The 21,279-nt window shown below is 36.1% G+C and overlaps 1 protein-coding gene across 1 annotated transcript in view; it reads left to right on the forward strand.

The window, feature by feature from the left end:
* Agbl4 (AGBL carboxypeptidase 4) overlaps positions 1-21,279 on the forward strand; it is a 1,068,750-nt gene that overhangs the window by 225,661 nt on the left and 821,810 nt on the right. The window lies entirely within an intron of this gene.

The raw sequence follows: 21,279 nt of genomic DNA on the forward strand, positions 1-21,279 counted from the left end.
CCTAAGATATTCATACAAGGTCCCTCACAGAAGGGGAAAGGAACAAGATCTCCTGAGCATATTGGGAGTTTGGGGGGGGCAGTGAGTAGAGAGGGAGTTAGGAGAAAGAGAAGGGGAGGAGAGGAAAGTATGTGGGACTAGGAAGATTGAGTCAGGGGAGGAATAGATAAGAGAGAGAAACAGAGAAAGAGAGAGAGAGAAAGAGAGAGATACTATAATAGAAGGAGCCATTATAGGTTTGAAGAGAAAACTGACTCTAGAAAATGTCCAGAGACCTACAAGGATGACCCTAACTAATAATCTGAGCAATAGTGGGAAGGCTACCTTAAATGCCCTTTCCTGATAATGAGATTGATGATAAACTTATCTGCCATCATAGAGCCCTCATCTAGTAGCTGATGGAAACAGAAGCAGACACCCACAGCTAAACACTGAGGCTAAGTTTTGGAATCCATTTGCAGTAAGGGAGGAGTGATAAGAAAATGGGGACAAGACCAGGATATAGAAACCCACAGAAACGGCTGACCTGAACAAGGGGGAGTTAAGGGACCCCCAGACATCTGATAGCTGGGAAACCAGCATTGGACCAACTCAGACCCCCATACATGGGTCTAAGTTAGAAGGCCTGGGCAGTCTAAGGGACTCCTAACAGTGGAACCAGGATGTATCCCTAGTGCACAAGAGGAATTTGAGAGCACATTCCTCATGGAGTATGCCTTTAGCCTAGAGGCAGGAGAGAGGGCCTAATCTCTACTCCAAATGACTTGACAGATTTTGTTGACCCTCCTGGAAGGCATCACCCTCTCTGTGGAGTGGGGAAGATGGGATGGGAGGGAGTCAGGGGGCATGGGAGGGAGGGAGGAAAAAAGAAGGGAGGGAGAGGGAATTAGGATAAATATGAAAAATAAGGAAAAAAAAAAGAAAACGAAAAAAAATCTGTGCCTAAAATTGAGTAAATTTTTATAAAAAAGGAAGGGAATTAGGCTGGCTACCCTGCTTCCCAATGTCTATTTATTTTTTACCTATCTATCTGTTATCAATCTACTTATTATTTATTTTGCTCTCTTTCCCTCTGAACTTTGGGATGACTTTTCCTTGTAAAGGCTCATTTTCATCATATATACTTACTGGTCACCTTGGGTCCTTAAAACAAAATTGTGGTAGCTTAACATTTTCTTAATATACCAACTAAAAATAAAAATTTAAGTAATTGAATAGTATTTATAAAAATTACCCAATACCTAGGGGAAAAAATCATGAAATTAATGCCTAGTGACCAAGATTTGGGAAGGATGCTGTCTGGTCCTGTCTACAATTCTTCTCAGATTCCTTTCACCCCTCACTCCTTTTTAAAACTTCACCAATCTTACCTGGACCTGAGGACTTTGTATATATTATTCTACATATTTTTCTCACTATTTCTAAATATACCATTGTTTGTTGTTTCCAACACATCTTTTATATCTGAGTGAGATTAAGCTTTCCAATAGCATACAGGATCCCTGTTATAAGTTATGTCCTGCCTATTATATATTTTCTTAACTCACTTTGTACTCTTTTAAGACACACATTAACATTAATATTTGTATAAATATGCAATTATCTATTGGACTTTAATAAATTCTATACTCCAAAAGTCAAGGTTCTTATTTTTTTCTCATGGCAGTGGGATTTCTCTTTATCTGAAAAGTACAAGTGATACTGAGATCAAAGGATAATGAATAATCAAGAGTAAAGTAGAAAGTAAGAACAGTGTTCCCAGGTTTGCAGGGTGTCACTAAATTTTGGAAGATAACCACAAAACACTGAAAACTAGAAGATGAGGGCTAAAGAACACAGAATCTTATAAGAAAGATTTGCTGAGGGAATTTGGTAGGATCATAAATTGAGCTGAACAATCTGTCTTAAAACAGTTTTATGCTAGGTAGTTCTCTAATGGCAGCTAAACTCATTAACCTGTTGAGTATTATCATTTATGAATGGTCCAAACATGACTAGTGATATACATCAATGGTTATAGATTGGCTTGCATGCACAAGGTTCTGAATTTGACATATAGCACAGCAACTGCCCCCCATTGTCCCACAGCAACAACCTTCCTAGCTTAATTAGAAAAAAATAGAGTGTGAGTTATTTGAGTTCTGTAAGGTAATGGAAAATGGGTTGGACATAAATTTGAGAAACTCTGTGTGACTATGAAATCTGAGTTTAACTTGAATATGAAGCTGTATGATCTGACTAGCCAGAGATGTGTGAGAAATGGCAGAACCCTGAACACAATGCCATTCTAATCAACAGTCCTCCAAATCTTAATCAAATGAAAGAACTGTTTTCATAAAATTCTTCCCTTAGACTCCAATAAGTCAAATGTATTTTGATGTTCCAAGTTTTGTGACATGAGCCAGAAATTGGTGTGTTCCGATTTTCTAGCAGTTATGATTGACAAATCCTTTGAGAACATTGACAAGCTAATGTTAATGTGATCCATATTAATCCACAAAAGGTATCACATCTACTCACTAACTTATTTTTAAATGAGTGCAAATACATTTCCTGCAAAGGAAGGATTTGAAGATCTTTTGACAGTTTCAGTGTTCCCACAGAGAGACAGAATAATTTGAAAGACAAAGAAGTAAACTAAAAATTTCCTGGAGCTTAAATATAAATCCTCTTTCCCCATGATAGTTAATGTAGTGTAAATGTTATTCCAAATACATCTGAGGAACTGGTATTCTGTAATTCTGTACTTTGACTTTCATATTATTAATTTATTCAGTCTTGAACAGAAAATGGGCAAGGGGCATTGGGGTAAAAGTTGGAAAAAAAATCCAAAGCGTTTGGTGTTCAAATTACCATCCAGCATTTTGTAGCCACATTATCTGAGCAACTTTAGGTTAACACATATGTAAGTTTCAGTCTCTCCAAATATTCAATTGCAATTTAGAAATTCCAAACTTTGGCAAAGCTGTACTCTGGCTAATTTGTATTTTAATCACTTCACTCCTAAGTTTGTACTTTTGAGATCAACATCTGAAAGTTAGTGTGTCATTAAATGCTGTGCTTTGGGCACCTTATTTGCCTTAACCTCTATCTAAAATGAGCTAAGATATGTTGGAGGGATTGGAGAAGTAGGGCGTACAATAGTGAGGTATGAGGACAATGAAGTCTTCAGAAACTATGTGACCAAGGCTCCTAACTTATGAAGCCAAACTGTATACTAATTGTCATGTGAAATGGATTCAACAGTATTAACAAAATAGGAAATGGTTAGACTATTACCATTGCCCTGGGTGCCTCTCAGAAATCCAAGTAAGATACTGTTGCTGAAACCTCCATATCATTTTCTTTTTCCCTTTCTTTTCTTGAAACCCTCCTATGTAGCCTCCTTACTCTCTTCAAAATCTATGCCCTCTTTTTTGTTACATTCATATGTGTAAATGTATATACATACATATTCCTAAACATAACCTGCTCAGTCTGAATAATGTTATTTATATGGATGTTTTCAGGGTTGACCATAGAATATTAGATAAACAGTTGGTGCGTTCTTTCCTGGAGAAGACTGTCTTCTGCTCTCAGGAGTCCTTAGGTGCTTGTAGTTCTTTGTGTAGGGTTGAGGCCCCATGGGCTTTCCAAGGTCCACCTTGGCATGCCTGTTGTTTTCATTGTTCAGTTCATGCTTAGGCAGTCATGTTGGGGAGACTTTATGGGAGTATCTTCTGATATTATTACTAGGAGATATGGTCTCATAGTAAAGTCCCTGGTTATCTCCCTCCCACCCTTTTCCACAATATAACCCAAGCCCTTGGAGAGGTTGTGTTACGTACATGTATCCAATGGTACTGGAATCCACAACTGTGCATTTTTATTGTGTCCTTCTTTCCTTCCTTCTTTCATTCCTTTCTTCTTTCCTTCTGTCCTTCCTTTCTGTGTTCTTCTTTCCTTCTTTTTTGTAATGGTCTCCTAATTCCTAAGGTAATTTCCTTTATGAAGGTTTAGGAGTACACTTACCTAAGGGTGTAAGGACAAATGTTTAGTTTTTTGTTTAATAAAGGCGTAGTTGTAGGGTTTCCTCCAAGATCCATAACTTCACTAGCCCTTAGTACTTGGCTATGTTTCAAATACCACACATAGTTTCCCTCATTCTTAGCCAGACTTAAGGCCAGCTAGAGAAGTGTTGGTTACCATCAAGGTATATGTGTCACTACTGCATACTTATTGTGGTTATGCTTATTGTGACATTCTGGTTGTTGTTGTGATTTATAGGCACCATAGCCAGGTATGACTATTGGTTGTTTCCCTCCTTTGGAAGCTTACATAGTACTTTGGTACCATGACATCTAGTTTTCAGGGAGGAGGTATCTAGGTCAGTTCTATGTCTGAATTTCATGTTGTCTTCAGTAATAGGGACTTTTGATCCACCTACTGGGCACAATAAAAGGGAATAGAAATAGGCTGTGTTTTGGAGATCTCTTCAAAAACTCTGACAAACAATTCAAAAGAGGGTTCTAATGTTCAGTACTAGGATTTTTCTTAGGTGTTCTTTGGCACTTGGATGTAGCTTTGTCAACCCAGATGAGAAAATTCTATTTTAATATGATACTTCAAATTTATACACAGACTTATATGTACAGTTTTAGTTTTAGATAGTTAATAATGTGATTTCTTATGACTGTTACAAATCCTCACTGTATTTTACCCTCATTCTTCTGTATTTATCTCCCTCCCTATCCCTAAAGAACTTCCCATGTTTTCCATTTCCCAATAAGATCACTTGTACCTTGTTATTTTCCTTTCTATTGCTCTTCAATTTCCCTACTTCAGCAGTGGTCTCATTTTACTTTCCTTATTTATACACAAATTTATTCCAGGATATACACTAATATCTGATGATTTGGAGCTTGGAGCCTCCAATAAGAGAGAACACGTGATGTTTGTCTTTCTGGGTCTGGGTTTTCTCACTCAATATGAACTTTTTTGATTACATTCACTTATCTATTGATGATTTAATTTTTACTTACTGTTGAGTAGTATTCAATAATGCACATATAACATATTTTCATTATTCATTTGTCCATTGAACAACATTTAGATTGTTTCTATTTCCTTGTTTTGTAAATGGAGAAGCAGTGCACACAGCTGACCAAGTACCTTAAGAATAGGATGTCAAGTCCTTTGGGAATATGCCAAAGAATAACTTGATCATATGGTAAATAATTTAATTTTAGTTTTTTGAGAATTCTTCAGAGTCTCTTTCACAATAACCTCAAATAAAATAGAATGCCTAGGAATAAACTTAATGAAGGAAATGAACTACCTCTACAATGAAAACTTAAACCTCTGAGGAAATAAAGGCATTAGAAAATGGGAAGACGTTCCATTCTTATTGATTGGTAGAATTAATATTGTGAAAATGCCTTTTTTATTTTTACCCAAAGCTCTTTACAGATTCAATGCAATCCCATTCAAAATCCCAATCATTCTTTACAAAAATAGATTAAAAATAGATTATCTGAAAATTCACATGGAAACACAAACAAATCTGAACGAAAAGAACACTACTAGAGGAATTACTATTCTGGACCTTAAGATATGTTTTAGAGACACAGTAATTAAAACAACAAAGTTTAGGGAAAAATATACTTGTAGACTCTTGGAACAAAATTGTTGGCCCAAACATGAGCACATGTAACATCAGCCACTTAAAAATTGACAAAGACAACAAAAGCATATACCAGAAAAGAGAAAATATTTTCACTAAAGTATGCTGGGAAAACTGGTGTCTATCACCTTACACAAAAATAAACTCCAAATGGATCATAAATCCCAAGTTTTATTAAATTGTAATTGAATTTTATATAAGACAGAAAACACTGAATATTAAAGAGTATCAATTTGAAATATACAAAACACAGAGAGTACATAGGGTGTATATATATATATAAATTTAATGAGCTCTCTAAGAACATTTAAGAAATTCTTAATATCCTTTGAATTTGTTCCTTAAATTTATATGTGGGTTGTTAGAAAATACCATGCAAGACAAATTTGGGGTTTGCTATTTTATAATAAGAGCCTTTTCTATAGGAAAGTAAAACACTATCTAAGGATATTTGATGTATAGATTGCTAAAATATAAGGATTAATCAAGTCTAACCAGCTTTTATATATAGTTAAATATCTGTTGAGGAGATACAGCAACATTAGTACATCAGGAAAATTTTGTTCTTGCTTTAAGTTGAACTCATTCTTCGAGTTTGGGAAATTTGCTCCTTGTACCAGGCACTTGTTTTTTGTTTTTATTTTTTTTAACTGAATTGGTTGGAAGTCTGTAATAAATTATTCTAAATTCCAGAAATTAATAATCTTCAGTTAAATATGCTGTCTCACAGAACTTGATTCTGAAAGGATGAATGAATTTCCAGAAAACTGATTTTTTTTTCTGGACTCTTTGTTTTGTAATGAGTATTCATACTGAAACTCAGAATTGTGTGAATTCAGAGTAGGATTTTTTTTTGTCTGCAATGCTTCTCCTTGGATCTTCAATTTCTTTTGACAAGCTTCTTGTGATGAGAACTCATTCTTTGTAGTTGGCAGTTAGTCACTCCTATTTCTTGACTGATCACCTAGCAAGGACATTCTTCCTAATATTGAATTGAAACTGGCTTTCTATAGCTTCTGCCATGGCTCCTTTCTTCTGTCAGATGCATATACTTCATTCATATCCCATTTTTATACTTACTGGTTTTACAACAGTAGGGGTGTCATATTGTCTCTTTGAACTTCTATTTTCTCAACTTATAATAAGTATTTGAATTCCTATCTCCCATAATGCTCTAATTAGTATAAGATAATACATGTATTTGGAACTGATTTCAACATACTTTTCAGAAGACTTGACGTTTGACAGGAATAGGAATTTGCTACAGATGTTTGAGTTTGGCAGGAGATAGTAGACAGGCCACTTGATTAGTGCACAGAGAAGATCATAAGCACATATTTCACATATTTGTGAAAAAATTCATGAAGTGTCTAGCCATCAGTTTGTCTAGGACTTTTAATGTCTAAGGACAAGGAGAAAGTGACACTAGATAACTTACAAAGAGATCGGATGTTAAAATGTATAATGAATGTAACTTCAAATAGTACATACCAATTGCCTCTTTCTATCTACCATGCAATATACATCTGTTGCTTCAACCAACTGCTGATTGAAAGTATTCTGAGCAAAAATTGTCTGTACTAAATATGCTTCATGTTTTCTTGTCCTTATTCCCTAAACAGTATAGCTACTATTTCTATTGTGGTAGTAAGAAAACTAGTGATGATTTAAAATATGTGAGGGGATGTATGAAGGTCATATGCAAATTCTATATAATTTCATTTCACATAGGGGACCTGAATAGCTATTAAAAATTTTACTCTTGGGAAGTTGATTTTGAAACCAATCTGCCATGAATACCGAGTGGCAGCTGTACTCTGGAGAGTGGTGACTTCAAACACAAAATCATAAACAGTAGATAGTGTTTCCGAGACTGTGTTAGGAAATATTTGAATCCCATCATTTTAGTGGCATAGAATCAAAAATACAACATTTTCTTTGCGCTTGTACTATGAACCTAGGTAGGAGAGGTACCTTGATCCAGCTTCTAAAATTCCCACAGGTCCTAGCATGAGAAATCACAGTGCTTTGCTGTCAGTTATGCCAGTTTGCATATTAGGTTTCACTGCTTTAGGCTTATAACATGAAAAATAATATGAGTGGTAAAGAAAGAAATGCTTTCCCATTGTTCATAAAGGTACAGTTGTGCCCTGTAGGAGGACCTCTGATTGTGAGACCTGGGCTCAAACTTCTGTCATTTCCTAGTTGTATGTATAAAGCAGTTATCATAGTTCTTAAGCTTCAGTTTGCTCACTATTTCCTACTCAATGAATACATTGTGATGAGGGAATTAGACAATGGTTGCAAAAGTTGTTTGAACACCATGTTGGGTCTAATTGCTATGTTTACAAGAGAACTTACATGGTAAAAAAAAAAAAAAAAAAAAAAAAAAAAAAACAAATACAGAGAATTGCTTGGGTAAGTAAGATCTGAAGTTTGGCTTCAACAGCTATGCCCTTTTTTCCTACTAACTGATCTTGGCATGTTTAGATGGCATCCTCTATTTTCTCTATTTTTATTAAACTTAGTCAGAATGACTCAATATGCCACCAAAGTGAAGGTTGCAGGATTATAACAAATTTAGTTTTGTATTTCAATTTAGAAAGCAAAATATTTATTTTTTAGTTATTAAAAATGACTTGTTTAGCATACAAACTATACTTTACACAGTAGAATTATTTCTGATATTAAACAACAAGGAAAAGTATTTGGAGAATTCAAGAATCTCATGCATAGTGTGTTTGTCAATAAGTTGACACATATTGTCTTATAAATGCGTGTTACCACCTACCTACCATGTCCCAGATAGTGTCCTAGGAAAAAGTGAGACACAATGACTCAGTGGTGCTATTTAGATCCTCATATATCAAGCCTATGGTGTATTTACCTCTTAGGTATGGCTCCTGGGATAGAGCAACTTTCTGGTGTAGCAAGAACAAAATAACTGAAGCATTACATTTAAATTCAGTTCTCTTTGAATTCTTAATATTAGAACTTATCAAGATCCTTAACTTTTCTTTCCTACTGGCCAAGATTGCTTTATTCATTATCTAATAAGAGCAATATATTTACAGAATGACATCTCTCATCAGGTCCTGAACTCTTCTACCTTAGCCCACATATTGACTTCTTTCTCCTACATATTTCAGAATCCTCCTTGTCTCCTAGTCCCGCCTATCTTACTTTCTTATTTGCCAACAGTGTTTTATTCATTAATAAATGAGAGAAATATATTTACAGAATGACATCTCCCATCATGTCTTCAAGTTGATTATTTCCTGGTGTCTACTCCTACGGGGTGAGTTTGCTTCTCTCTGTTCTAAGGCTTTCAGTTGAGCTGCTAATTCTGTTATGTTACTATCCTCTGTTTTCTTTATATGGGCACTTAGTGCAATGAACCTCCCTCGTAGCACTGCTTTCAAGATGTCCCATAAGTTTGGGTATGTTGTATTCTTATTCTTGTTGAATATTAGAAAGTCCTTAATTTCTTTCTTTATTTCTTTTTTGATGCAGGTGTGGTGCAATTGCACAGTGTTCAGTTTCCATGAGTTTGCAGGTTGTCTGACCTTCTCTTTTTCCTATCTCCATCCCCTTTTGCCCCATGCTCCCAATTTGCTCAGGAGTTCTTGTTCCTTTCCCCTTTTTTTGGGGGGGGGGCATATATTTCTCTCTTAGTGTCTTCCTTGTTTACTAGTTTCTCTAAAGGTGTGGATTGTAGGCTGGTAGGCCTTTGATACACACACACACACACACACACACACGATTATTTTTATCTTTTTCTGACTGGGTTACTACACTCATGATGGTTCCTTCTAGTTCCATTTATTTGCCTGTGAATTTCAAGATTCAATTTTTTTTTTTTTTTTGTTCTGCTGAGTAATACTCCATTGTGTAAATGTACCACATTTTCTCCACCCTTTATTTGGTTGAGGGGCACCTAGGTTGCTTGCATGTTCTGGCTATTATAAACAACACTGCTATGAATATAGTTGAGCATATGTCCTTGTTGTATGAATGTGTATCCTTTGGATCTTGAGGTATTTTGATTTTCATTATCCTGGGAAACCGCCATACTGATTTCCAAAGTGGCTACCAGCAATGGAGGAGTGTTCCTCTTTCTCCACATCCTCTCCAGGATAAAATGTCATTATGTTTTTGATTTTAGGCATTCTGACAGAAGTAAGATGTTATCTCAAAGTTGTTTTGATTTGCATTTTCCTCATGACTAAGGATTTTGAGCACTTCCTTTTTTTTTTTAATTATTTTACATATCAATCCCAGTTCCCTCTCCCTCCCTCCCTCCATTCCTGCCTGCCATGCCCCCCAACCACCCTTCCATCCCATTCTACCCTTCACTCCACTGGGAGAGTGATTCTTTCCAGGAGAGTCATCAAAATCTGTCAAGTCATTTGGGAGTAGAGACTAGGCCCTCCCTCCTGCCTCTAGGCTAAGGGAGTATCCCTCTATGGGGAACATGCTCCCAAAGTCCTCTTGTGCACCAGGGATATATCTTGGTTTCACTGCCAGAGGTCACTTAGACTGCCCAGGCCTTCTAACTGAGACCCATGTATAGGGGGTCTGAGTCAGTCCAATGCTGGTTTCCCAGCTATCAGTCTGGGGCCCAATAGCTTCCCCTTGTTCAGGTAAGCTATCTCTGTGGGTTTCTGTAGCCTGGTCTTGTCCTCCCTCTCTGCATCTGGATTCCAGTTTGGCTTAGAGTTTAGCTGTGAGTGTCTGCTTCTGTTTCCATCAGCTACTAGATGAGGGCTCTATGATGGTAGATAAGTTAGTCATCAATCTCATTATCAGGGAAGGGCATTTAAGTAGCCTTTTTTCTACTGTTGCTCAAATTGTTAGTTGGGGTTCATCTTATAGGTCTCTGGACATGCCCTTTCTTAAGTGTCTTTCAGCCATTTTTGGTTCCTTTATTGAAAATTCTTTATTTCGTTCTGTATACCACTCTTTAATTGAATTGTTTGTTTGTTTTTTTTTTTTTTTTTGTGACTAGCTTCTTGAGTTTTTTTATATATTTTGGAAATTAGCTCTCTGTCAGGGTTGGTGAAGATATTTTCCTATTCTGTGGGCTTGGTCTTGTTGACTGTGTACTTTGCCTTACAGAAGCTTTTCAGTCAGGAGGTCCCATTTATTAATTGTCAATCTCAATGTCTGTGCTACTGGAGTTATGTTCATAAAGTAGTCTCCTGTAATTATTTGTTCAAGGGTACCTCTCACTTTTTCTTCTAAGAGGTTCAGTGTGGCTGGATTTATGTTGAGGTCTTTGATTTGGACTTAAGTTTTGTGCATGGTGATAGATAAGGATCTATCTGCAGTCTTCTACACACCAGCATCCAGTTATGCCAGCACCCTTGTTGAAGATGCTTATTTTCCCCCCATGGTATAATTTTAGCCTCTTTGTCACAAATCAGGTGTTCCTAGGTGTGTGGGTTAATATCTGGAGCCTCTTAAAAAATGTGATAAGGATGCTGATGTGTAGCTCTCCACAATTGATGGCTTGTGAACAACATAAATTTTAAATTGAATCTTTTTTTTTTCTCTTCTTCTTTTGTTGGCGGGGGTGTAAAGAGGATTACAGGAAAGACCTGGGAGGTATGTGTTTGACTGGGATGGATGCTATTATATTCCCAAATAATTAATAAAACATTATTTAATAAAAAAGACATAGTCACACAAGTGTTTTTTTTACATGATTCCAAATCTAGTCAAGCTAACCATGGAAATTAGCCATCATACCTACAATTTCCCTGTATAAACTCACTGGCTCATCCAGTGTACTTATTGAAGATTAAAATGAAGGAATAAATTGGTGTGGAATCTTTTGTTTGGTTGAAAGTATATGAGGGTACTACTAAACTTGGATGAGTATGTTCGTCATTTCAGTAGAAGGTTAAGTCAAAATTATGATCAAGGAATCTGAATATGTTAGTGGAACGAAAATTTAGGCTTTCTATTTAACTTTTACAGATTTTACCTGATTTAGCATCAATTATTTGTGGTTCTTCAGGTTGCTTTACGAGACAGCAAAGAGTATTTTTGGGTATTTCCTTCTCTAAATGTGTATATAGACTTAGTGAAATTATTAAAAAGAATGTCGCAATGGGATAACTAAAATATGAACTACCAAAGCCTTCATGTCATAGTTTCTTATTTGATTAGTAGGAGTTTGAAGACATGAGAAATTAAACACCTTGACTAAGGTTTCAAAATTATTTGCAATAAAATCAGGACTAGAGCCCAGCATATCTGAAACCCAGATCAGTATTTCCTATTCCAAATAAGTTTATATAAAGAAAATACTTTACTTGATTTTAAATATTTCATTTGTGGGCTCCTCTGTGAAGGAGCGTGTTTGCTGATAAACCTGACAACTTGAGTTCTATCTCATCATTTGTCATCACATCTGGTTGAAGGAGATAATCTACTCCAGCAAATTGTTCTCTCACCTCCATATGTGTTCTGTGACATGCACACACACACACACACACACACACACACACACACACTAATGTAAACATCAATCAATCAATAAACAAATCTTTTACAAATTCCAAATGCTTATTCTCTCTAACTTAACACTTTTCAATATTTTATGTTTCTGTGTCATTGTGCCTCAATCATAGGGCATAAGAAAATTTTCTTATTTACAAGGAGTTTCCGTGATGTGTATAAAGGAACAGATATAATGATAAAGAATCTTAGCTACTTTTTAATTTATATGATATGACAACATGACCAAGGAAAATTATAGAAGAAATAGTTTATAGGGACTTACAGTTTCAGATGGCAAGTCTATGTCTATTGTGTGTGTAACATGGCAGCAGGGATATGGGCATGTTGCTAGAGCAGTAGTTGAGTGCTTACACACTTATTTTCAAGTAGAAGACAGCTAACTGGGAATGGTGTGGGATTTTGAAAACTCAAAGCTGGCTCCCATTGACACACTTGTTACACCAAAGCCACACCTTTTCTCATTTTACACCAATAGATCATCAGCTTCAGAATAAGTACTCAGATATGAGCTTATAGATTCCATTCTTAATCAAATCACCACATTAAGATATGTAAAGACATGTTCCTTTGCAAAGATTCTCTATATGTTAAGAAATATATTTGATCTATTTTTAATTTCCATCTTGTTTTTGGACTGGATGATATTTTGAATAAATGAACAAATGGAACAGAATATTATAAAAACAATTGAATAAAACCTTAAAACATTTGGTCCGACATCTTAACTTTGAAGAATCAGAACAAAAGATAACACATGCTTTAGTATCATACAAACAAAAAGTATAAAATATTTGTGCTCAGTTTCTCTTACAAATAAACTTTCTATTCCAAGATCATTTTCAGAGTTTATAGAAAACATGAATTGCTCAACCCAGTGGAGCAATCTTCATCCATTGCTATATGAACAATGTCTTTACATTTGTAGCTGTATATGGTAGCCCCATGTGTTATGAAGACCTGGTTGTCTCTGTTTCCCAGCTGAGGATGTTGGCATAAGGTAGAAGTGACTTTGCCATAATAAATAGTGTCTATTGGACCTTTGTTTTCTGAAAATTCAGTGTTTTTTTTTTCTTGTAATGCCCTAGGCTGAAATAGGTTATTTAATCTTTCATGTCCATCAGCATGATATACTAAAACAATTGAAGCAGAGATTTGGGCATGCACACTGCTCATAGTTTCATTTCTGGATCTGTCCAATCTGGTTTTCAGCTCTTTTTCCATTTCTAGATTTGTCCCTTATATGTTATCTTTCTAAATTTAACCTTGGTTCACCTTCATCATGTGTGTTTTTTTTTACCTTTGGCTGCCTTCCCAGTTTAATTCCATTTTCTGTCACCATTTTTCTTTGTTTTACCATAGCATATTTAATCTCTGTAAGAATTTATTATTATATGTGATTTTGTTTTTTTAATATGCAACTTAATAGCAGTTCTCTTATATATCCTTTTATGTTCTCCATGACTTTCCTTTGAAATCATCTTTAGGAATCATTTTGCCATTTAGCAAAATTTCTCTGCATGCTGTCTCTGGGTGATTCATCTTTGCCTATCACATGGGTGTGCACACCGACACCTACACATGCAGGTGAATCTGTGCTAGTGATATATTTTAATTACAGATTTAGTCAGGAGCAATTAAGCCTTTCTGTAACATAGATGGGACCATAGATTTTTTTAAAAAATACTTGTCATTTCAGACAATCCCGAGTGTAGTATGTGCTGCCCTGCTTTGCAGAGTAAGAAGGAGCCCCTAGTGTAGTTAGATTAACTAGTAGAAAACAAATAAACTTAATAGGCCCAGAGAAAAGCAAAGGATGGTGTCTCCCCTCCCCCATCTCTCATACAGATGGAATGGCCATCCTGGGATGCAGCAGGGATGGCAATTGCATTTTAATTATAGGACTGATGGCTTCTTCACTGCACCAGATGGATAGGCCATTTTAAAGGAAGCTCACTCACTACCTCTGTTGATTTTCTCTCCAATGCTGGTTAACAAATCCAATAGGAAACATGAGATATGAGGTTATGATCAGACACTATGAATAGATTCCTCCCACCCAGTTTTGTTGCTCATCTCATCAGTGGAGTCAGTCTGTGACTCCCATGAACAAGATGCTCCTTAATGCAATGTGGGAGAAAAGGGGAAACAAAAGGTTCTATTTCCTTTCCCCTTTCATCTTGGTGGTTATTTTATAACCTGCAAAGCACTTTGACTTTCTTGTTTCATTTAGCTATTGTAGCAGCTCAGAAATAGTGGTATTATTATCTCCAGAGTAGTTTGGATAAGTTGAAATTAGGATGTTCTCTTTCTACCAATTTAAGAGTTAGTTTGTAGATTATTACTATATAGTTATTATTGTATCAAAAATACAAATAAGAAAAATGCAGTTTTTGTTGGGTGGTGTGGGTATCCCCCCCTCCTTCCCTCTCTCCCATGACTCCCGACCACTCTTTCATACCATTCCTCCCACACTCCACAGGGAGGGTGGTACCTTCCAGGAGGGCTCAACAAAATCTGTCAAGTCACTTGGAGTACGGACTAGGCTCTCTCTCCTGACTCTAGGTTAAAGGAGTATCCCTCCATTGGGGAATGTGCTCCCAAAGTCCTTTGGTACACCAGGGAGACATCCTGATTCCACTGTCAGAGTTTCCTTAGACTGCCCAGGCCTTCTAACTGAGACCCATGTTCAGGGGATCTGAGTCAGTCCAATGCATATGTGTCTTTAAAGTTTCATGCTAAGTCTTCTCCCAGGGATCTAGTTTCTCCAACTATGGGATGGTAAGTTGACTTTAAGAAAGCAGATGTATTTTTAGGCCTCCATATTTTCTCAGTCACTGGCTAGAAGTTTATTCCCTGTTTTTCCCACTACCAGTAATGGGTAAGTTTTTGAGGACCCTAGTTCTATAGAGTAGTTCCTCTAGAAATAGATGGGAAAGGATGACTCTGACTTGAAGTTAATGAAAACCAATTTTTGAGGAATGTTTAGAATTTATCATACAAGAACATGAGAAACCACTATTTACTGAAATCTTTGAATATATGAACCTATCATTAATGTAAACATTCCTTTATCAGACTTGAAAATTTACTTAACTGAAGTGCTAAGTCAGGGAACAAAAATTTGAACCAAAGAAATAAATAACTGGAATCATCTCAAGTCTCCTTGGCTTTTATCCAACCAGCAGTTTTCATACTGTGGGGCAGGATCCCACAGGGGTCACTTATCAGACATCTTGCAATTAGATATTTACATTATTATTTATAACAGTAGCAAAATTGCAGTTATGGAATAACAACAGAATAATTTTATAGTTGGAGGTCACCACCACATGAAGAACTGCATTAAAGGGTTACAGTATTAGGAAGACTTATATAAACTGATAAACTATTTGATTGGATAGTTTTTGTCCATAAAGATCTCTCCCTTCAATGTGTTCTCCTTTTAAAGAATGATCATCTTTTTTTCTCCACTATAATTTGGTAGTTTGAGGGGAATAAACACCAAGTATTCATTGCTGTCAAGGCTTTGATTTATAGGAAACTTATTTGTTCCAATTATAAAGAATGATTCATAGGTTATAGAAATGTGTGATTTATTATCCAAGCACTACTTTATATATGGGTTCCATTTCCTTTAGTTTTTAGTTACATGTGTCCTAGAAATGTGGCATCTGGATCAGACTGATATACTCTTTACATCCATTTTCTGACAACCTAAAATAATGAAGGTATGTAATCACTCATTTGATCAAAATAAAAATCCTCGAGTAGTCTCAGTGCACAAGGCACTTAGAATCTGCAAATGATATTCACATATTTTGATAGAGAAGATATAGAGAAAGGCAGATTACAAACTGGAGAGATAGCTCTGGAGTTAAAAGGGTTTACTGATATAGTGTTATAGAGAGATAAAGATTAAACCAAAATAGAAAGATTAAATGGTGAAGGAATTGGGAAATTCTTATTGAGTTGTTGTCTGAAGGGATCCCTTAGAACCTCATAAACATCAAAGGCTATTGTCAAGGCTAATGGTTGGTCTATGCAACCGAATAGTAAGGCCCTGTTGCTGAAGATAGCACTTACTTATATTATCAAACATGGAAAAGTCAAGCTAGTGCCTAACTACTATTGACTAGTTCATGGTTATGGAAGATACTGTGCACACTACTAGTAAAGAAAGGTAATTATCAGTATCAACCAGCTACAAATGCTGAGATTAAAATAAAATAAAAACCAGTGACTTTCCTACAAGACATACTAGTGTAATAGTGGCAAAGATGTTATGGGAGTAAACAATTATTATTATTATACTTAAGCCTCATCCTATACCTAAACTGCTAAAGTTGCCAAGAACCTGAGAATAGATCAGTCATACACTGAGGGGGAAATCTACTATTCTGCTAATGGAATGTAGCAATAAAATGCTTCCTGATAACATATACTCATAGATCAGTGCATCACTCAACCCTTGTCAAGGAAGCTGCTTCTTGTAGTTTCTAGGAATTAGCATTGAGATTCACAACTGGACACAAGGAATTGGTGTCTCTAAAACAAAACAGAACTGATACACATATGAAATCACAGAGACTATGATGGCATATACAAGATCTACAAAAGATCGAGTCAGAAGCAGGTCACAGCACTGGAAGAAGTGCACATGGCATTCCATCCCTAAGCAAAAAGCTACTTGCAATTGACATCCACTGGGAAAGGGAAAATCAGTTTACTCCAATGTAATGTCACTGGGCGTATCTACTACTTTCCATGCAGAGCTCAAAGCCAGCACTAACTGGCCAACATAACAAATTTCATGTTTTTATGTGTGCTTGCTTCGGGCTTTGTATCTTTACTCTCTCTCTCTCTCTCTCTCTCTCTCTCTCTCTCTCTCTTTCTCTCTCTCTCTCTGTGTGTGTTATGTTAGTTTAAACAGGATTTCTCTGTGTAGCCCTGGCTGTACAGAAACTAACTCTGTAGTCCAGGATGGCTTGGAACTCATAAGTCTACCTGCTTCTGCACCCTCAATGCTAGGATTAAAGTTATGTGCTACCATTGCCTGGTGACTTTGCTTTTTTGTAAGGGGTTAAAGAAAAATTTGCAGGATGAGGAGGATCTAAAAGGAGTAGGGAGAGGAGAAACATTGTCAAAAGATAAAGTATAAAAAATTTAATTCAGAAAAATAGGGTGCTATTGTTCCTGCCAAGGACCTGGATTTGGTTCCTTTTATGTATGTATGTATGTATGTATGTATGTATGTATGTATGTGTATATATATATATATATATATATATATATATATATATGAAACCAAGTCCATTTAAATGAAAACAAACATTTATAGACAATATTTGGGAATTTGGGCGTCGTTCTTTCCAAACTACTTCCTGCTGGTAAGGGGTGCTGTCATGGGGGATTCGAAGAAGATTCAGAAATCCTGGCTGTAGTCTGTAAGGCTGCTTTGCCCAGCTGTTTTGAATGTAGGATCACCTGGTACTCTGTTTCAGGTGGTCTGACTTGATCAAACCACATTAGTCTGGAAGGAATCCACAGCTTTTCATTTTCTGTGGAAACAAAAATAGAAATCCTTTTCCCCAGTAACTTGTCCTTGAACTTAAATTTTGGAGTCAAAGCAATTTTTTTTAAATTTAATTTATTATTTTACATGTCGATCCTGGTTCCCCCTCCCTCCCTCCCTCCCTCCCTCCCTACCTTCCTCTCTCCCTCCTTCCCTCCCTTTTACCCTCTCTGCCCTCTCACATGCACTCTAACCACCCTCCCCTCCCATCCCCCCACCTGGGCTCTTTGGGAAGTCCCTCTGACCATACCTTTCCCTCTGTTGTAGTTCCCTTAGATTTACAGAGTGCTGGGGTCTACTTGTGACATTGGCATCATGTTTCCTGATTTTATTTGTTCTTCTCTATTTCACATGAATATTTTGGAGTGTCTTTCAGGCAACTTTGCATTCACTAACATTTATACAACATGTACCATTTTGAACCTGTTATGTAGCAGGCTCTGTGTTAGGTGCTGGGTATTTAGCAAAGTATTAGAATAACACAGCCTCTATTCTTGGGAAGATCCTATATCTGGATAAGATTCATCACAGTATGAAATTATTTGATTATGCAGTGAGTGATGCAGATGTTATTTATGCCAGGGCACTCAATTGAAATGTGGATCCAACTCTAACCCTTTAGAATATTCTGTGCTTGATGTCTTTGATAAGCAGGCCTCTTTTTCTTGTGACTTATCTGAAAATTAAGATATGAAGAATAATTTTCCAAGCTTATTTACTTATTTTGCTTATTTTGTTTTCAGACTAATACCTTTTTTTTTTTTTTTTTTTTTTTTGCTTCACTTGTGTGTGAGAGAAAGCATCAGACAGATGGTGTCAGTTGAAAAGAACAAACATTTTCCTTTTCCTTTTTTAATCTTAAAAGATATCCATTTTCTCTTGAGATTTGTGAGAAATAAAAGGGAACTTCAGTTACTAAGGTTCTGGCACCCCAATATTACTTGAAAGAAAGTGAACTGTGTCCTACATTTTTTCAGTTTGAAATAGAAATATAGTTGGTAATTGATCTTTTAAACTTGAAATTCTTGAGTAATGAAGAACAAACCAGGACTTTTCAATGTTTATAAATTGTGTTTCCATAGTTCCATGGGACTGGGGAGCCAGCGATGGAGTGAAGTCAAGTCATCTTGTGGGCAAATCCTCTCTTTGTAACTTGCTGTAAATAGAAACACTGCCCATCTTATTTTTTTTTTTTTTCATCTGTGAAAATAAGTGACTGAAATGACATCCTGTATATTTTTTAAGTTTAGTAACTGTGAAGGTCCTAACATAGTAAAGGCTCAGAGAATATTATTTTCTATACTATTTAATTATTTTCTATACTATTTTCTATACTAATTTAATTCACCTGTAGTGAACTAAGATAACTTTTTTCAATTTATTTCACTCAAAAGATAGGATTAGGATTGGTAATTTCTATTGCCTATTATTTTTTCTGGATTTCTCTGAATATTCCTGTTTCAAATCTAATTATTACTAATACAACAAATTGTCTGAAGAATCTCAATATGAATAGAATGTGTCCCAGATGTCCCTGACATGATACATCATCTAACTGACTCTAATCACAGTTTGTAACCAGATTAGTTAACTTTATATGTATAAGTTTTTTTGCCTACACATATGTATGTGTACCACATACTGCTCACAGAGGCCAGAAGTTAATGTTGGAAGCCATGGGACTGGAGTTACAGTTATGAGACACTATGCGGTTGCTGGGAATGAACCTCAGTTCCTCTGCAAAAGCATGAAGTACTCTGCTGAACCATCTCTTTAACTCCATCTATTACACTTTTTAAAAATAATTATTTGCATAATTTGAAAACTTCACACTACCTCCCTCCAATTGTTACTATTTGTTTTCACACCCATCTTAACAGTCCCATTTAAAAATTACTATTGATAATAAACTGAATATACTCATGGGTGTGGGGTCATCCATGGGGGGGGGGGAGAGGAGATGGGAAACCTGCTGTTACCCACATCTATCTCAAAAGTAAAGTGGCTCTCCCCCATTCAGCAACCAATTACTGCCAATAGCCCCTCTCATTAGGATGAGGGCCTGAGCACCTTTCTCCATGTATGCTGTAATTTTGACTGGGTTGATCCTGTGCATGTTACATGGATGCTGTGGACTGATGTGTGTAGCAGCTGTGTTATATGCAGAAGTCAGTGTTTCACAGCTCTCCTTGCCATCCACTGCTTTTACGTTCTTCCACCTCTCTTTGGTGATGTTCCCAAAGTCTCGACTGTGGGGAAGCTGATAGTGATGGCCCATCCACAGCTGAGCACTCACAGGTATAAGTGAGCACTCACTTATACTTTTGACTAATTATGAGTCATTTAATTTTAGAAGTTATCATTGTTATGTATGAGTTGTTTCATGGGTTTTAGTTACAGCGAGAACCCAAATAGTCAAAGTTGGTAACTTTCACGTATCTAACCCAGTAACCACACAAAAACCTGGGTATTCCATAGTGACATGGAATAGTTTTGAATGCTTTTAATACAAGCTTTGTGCCATTAGTTGATTAAAGAGTCATGACAGGTAATCTATTCCCCTTTGACAATTCTCTTTTCCATGTTAAACAACCCAAATTTTATAAGTTAATATTCCCTAGTGTACAACAACAGTTTTATTTACCCATTACGTCTCTTTTGTTGGTCTAATGTTTTATTCTTCAATATTTTCAATAATACAAAACTAATTCCATTAACATGTTATTTAACTATCCATTTAAAGTACAATTGCATTATTACATCTTTTATAATTTTAACATTAAATCCATATTAGAAAAAAATAATTTGAGAAATTTCAAATTGCAAATACTAGCTTTCTCCATAAAATTAGTATATTAAAAACAGAAATATCAACTTAAATCCATTATAATACAGATTTAAGAAAACATTCTGCTGAAGGAGACATTCTGCTGAAGCTCACACACACAGAGAACAATACAATGGCTGAAAAGGTGACAGTCTATATCATGTGTTCACAATGTGTTTAGCCTGTCCTTCTATGACAATAATACTTTTAAAAATGTAAGGGAAGAAGAACTTCTTATTGCCCATAGTTTTGGCAGGTTCTAGCCATGCTGGTTGACTCCACTGTTTCTTGACCAGAAGTAAAGCAGTACTATATTCTGGAAGAAGGGCATGGCAGAACATAGCTTCTCACTTCACAGTAGCCAGGAAACATAGATATAGACAGGGATTGAAAAAAAAAAAAGCATACACTTTAAATATCCATGCTCAGTGAAAAGACCTCCTCAACTAGACCTCACTTCCCAATTTCTATCACTTCCTAAAAACTATCACATTATGAACTCATCAGAGGATAAATGCACTAATTAGATCAGAGTTGTCTTGATAAGTCACTGTCCAAAAGTTGCAGTTCTGCACATTGCATTGAGAATCAGTCCTTGTACTCATGAGGTCATGGGAGGCAGACAGATACTTCATCCTCAAATTTAAACATTCACTTACAGTCCCTCTTGCAGGAGTCCAGTCATAGGAC

The sequence above is a fragment of the Phodopus roborovskii genome, unplaced genomic scaffold (genome assembly GCF_943737965.1).
Source record: "Phodopus roborovskii unplaced genomic scaffold, PHOROB, whole genome shotgun sequence".
NCBI lineage: Eukaryota > Metazoa > Chordata > Mammalia > Rodentia > Cricetidae > Phodopus > Phodopus roborovskii.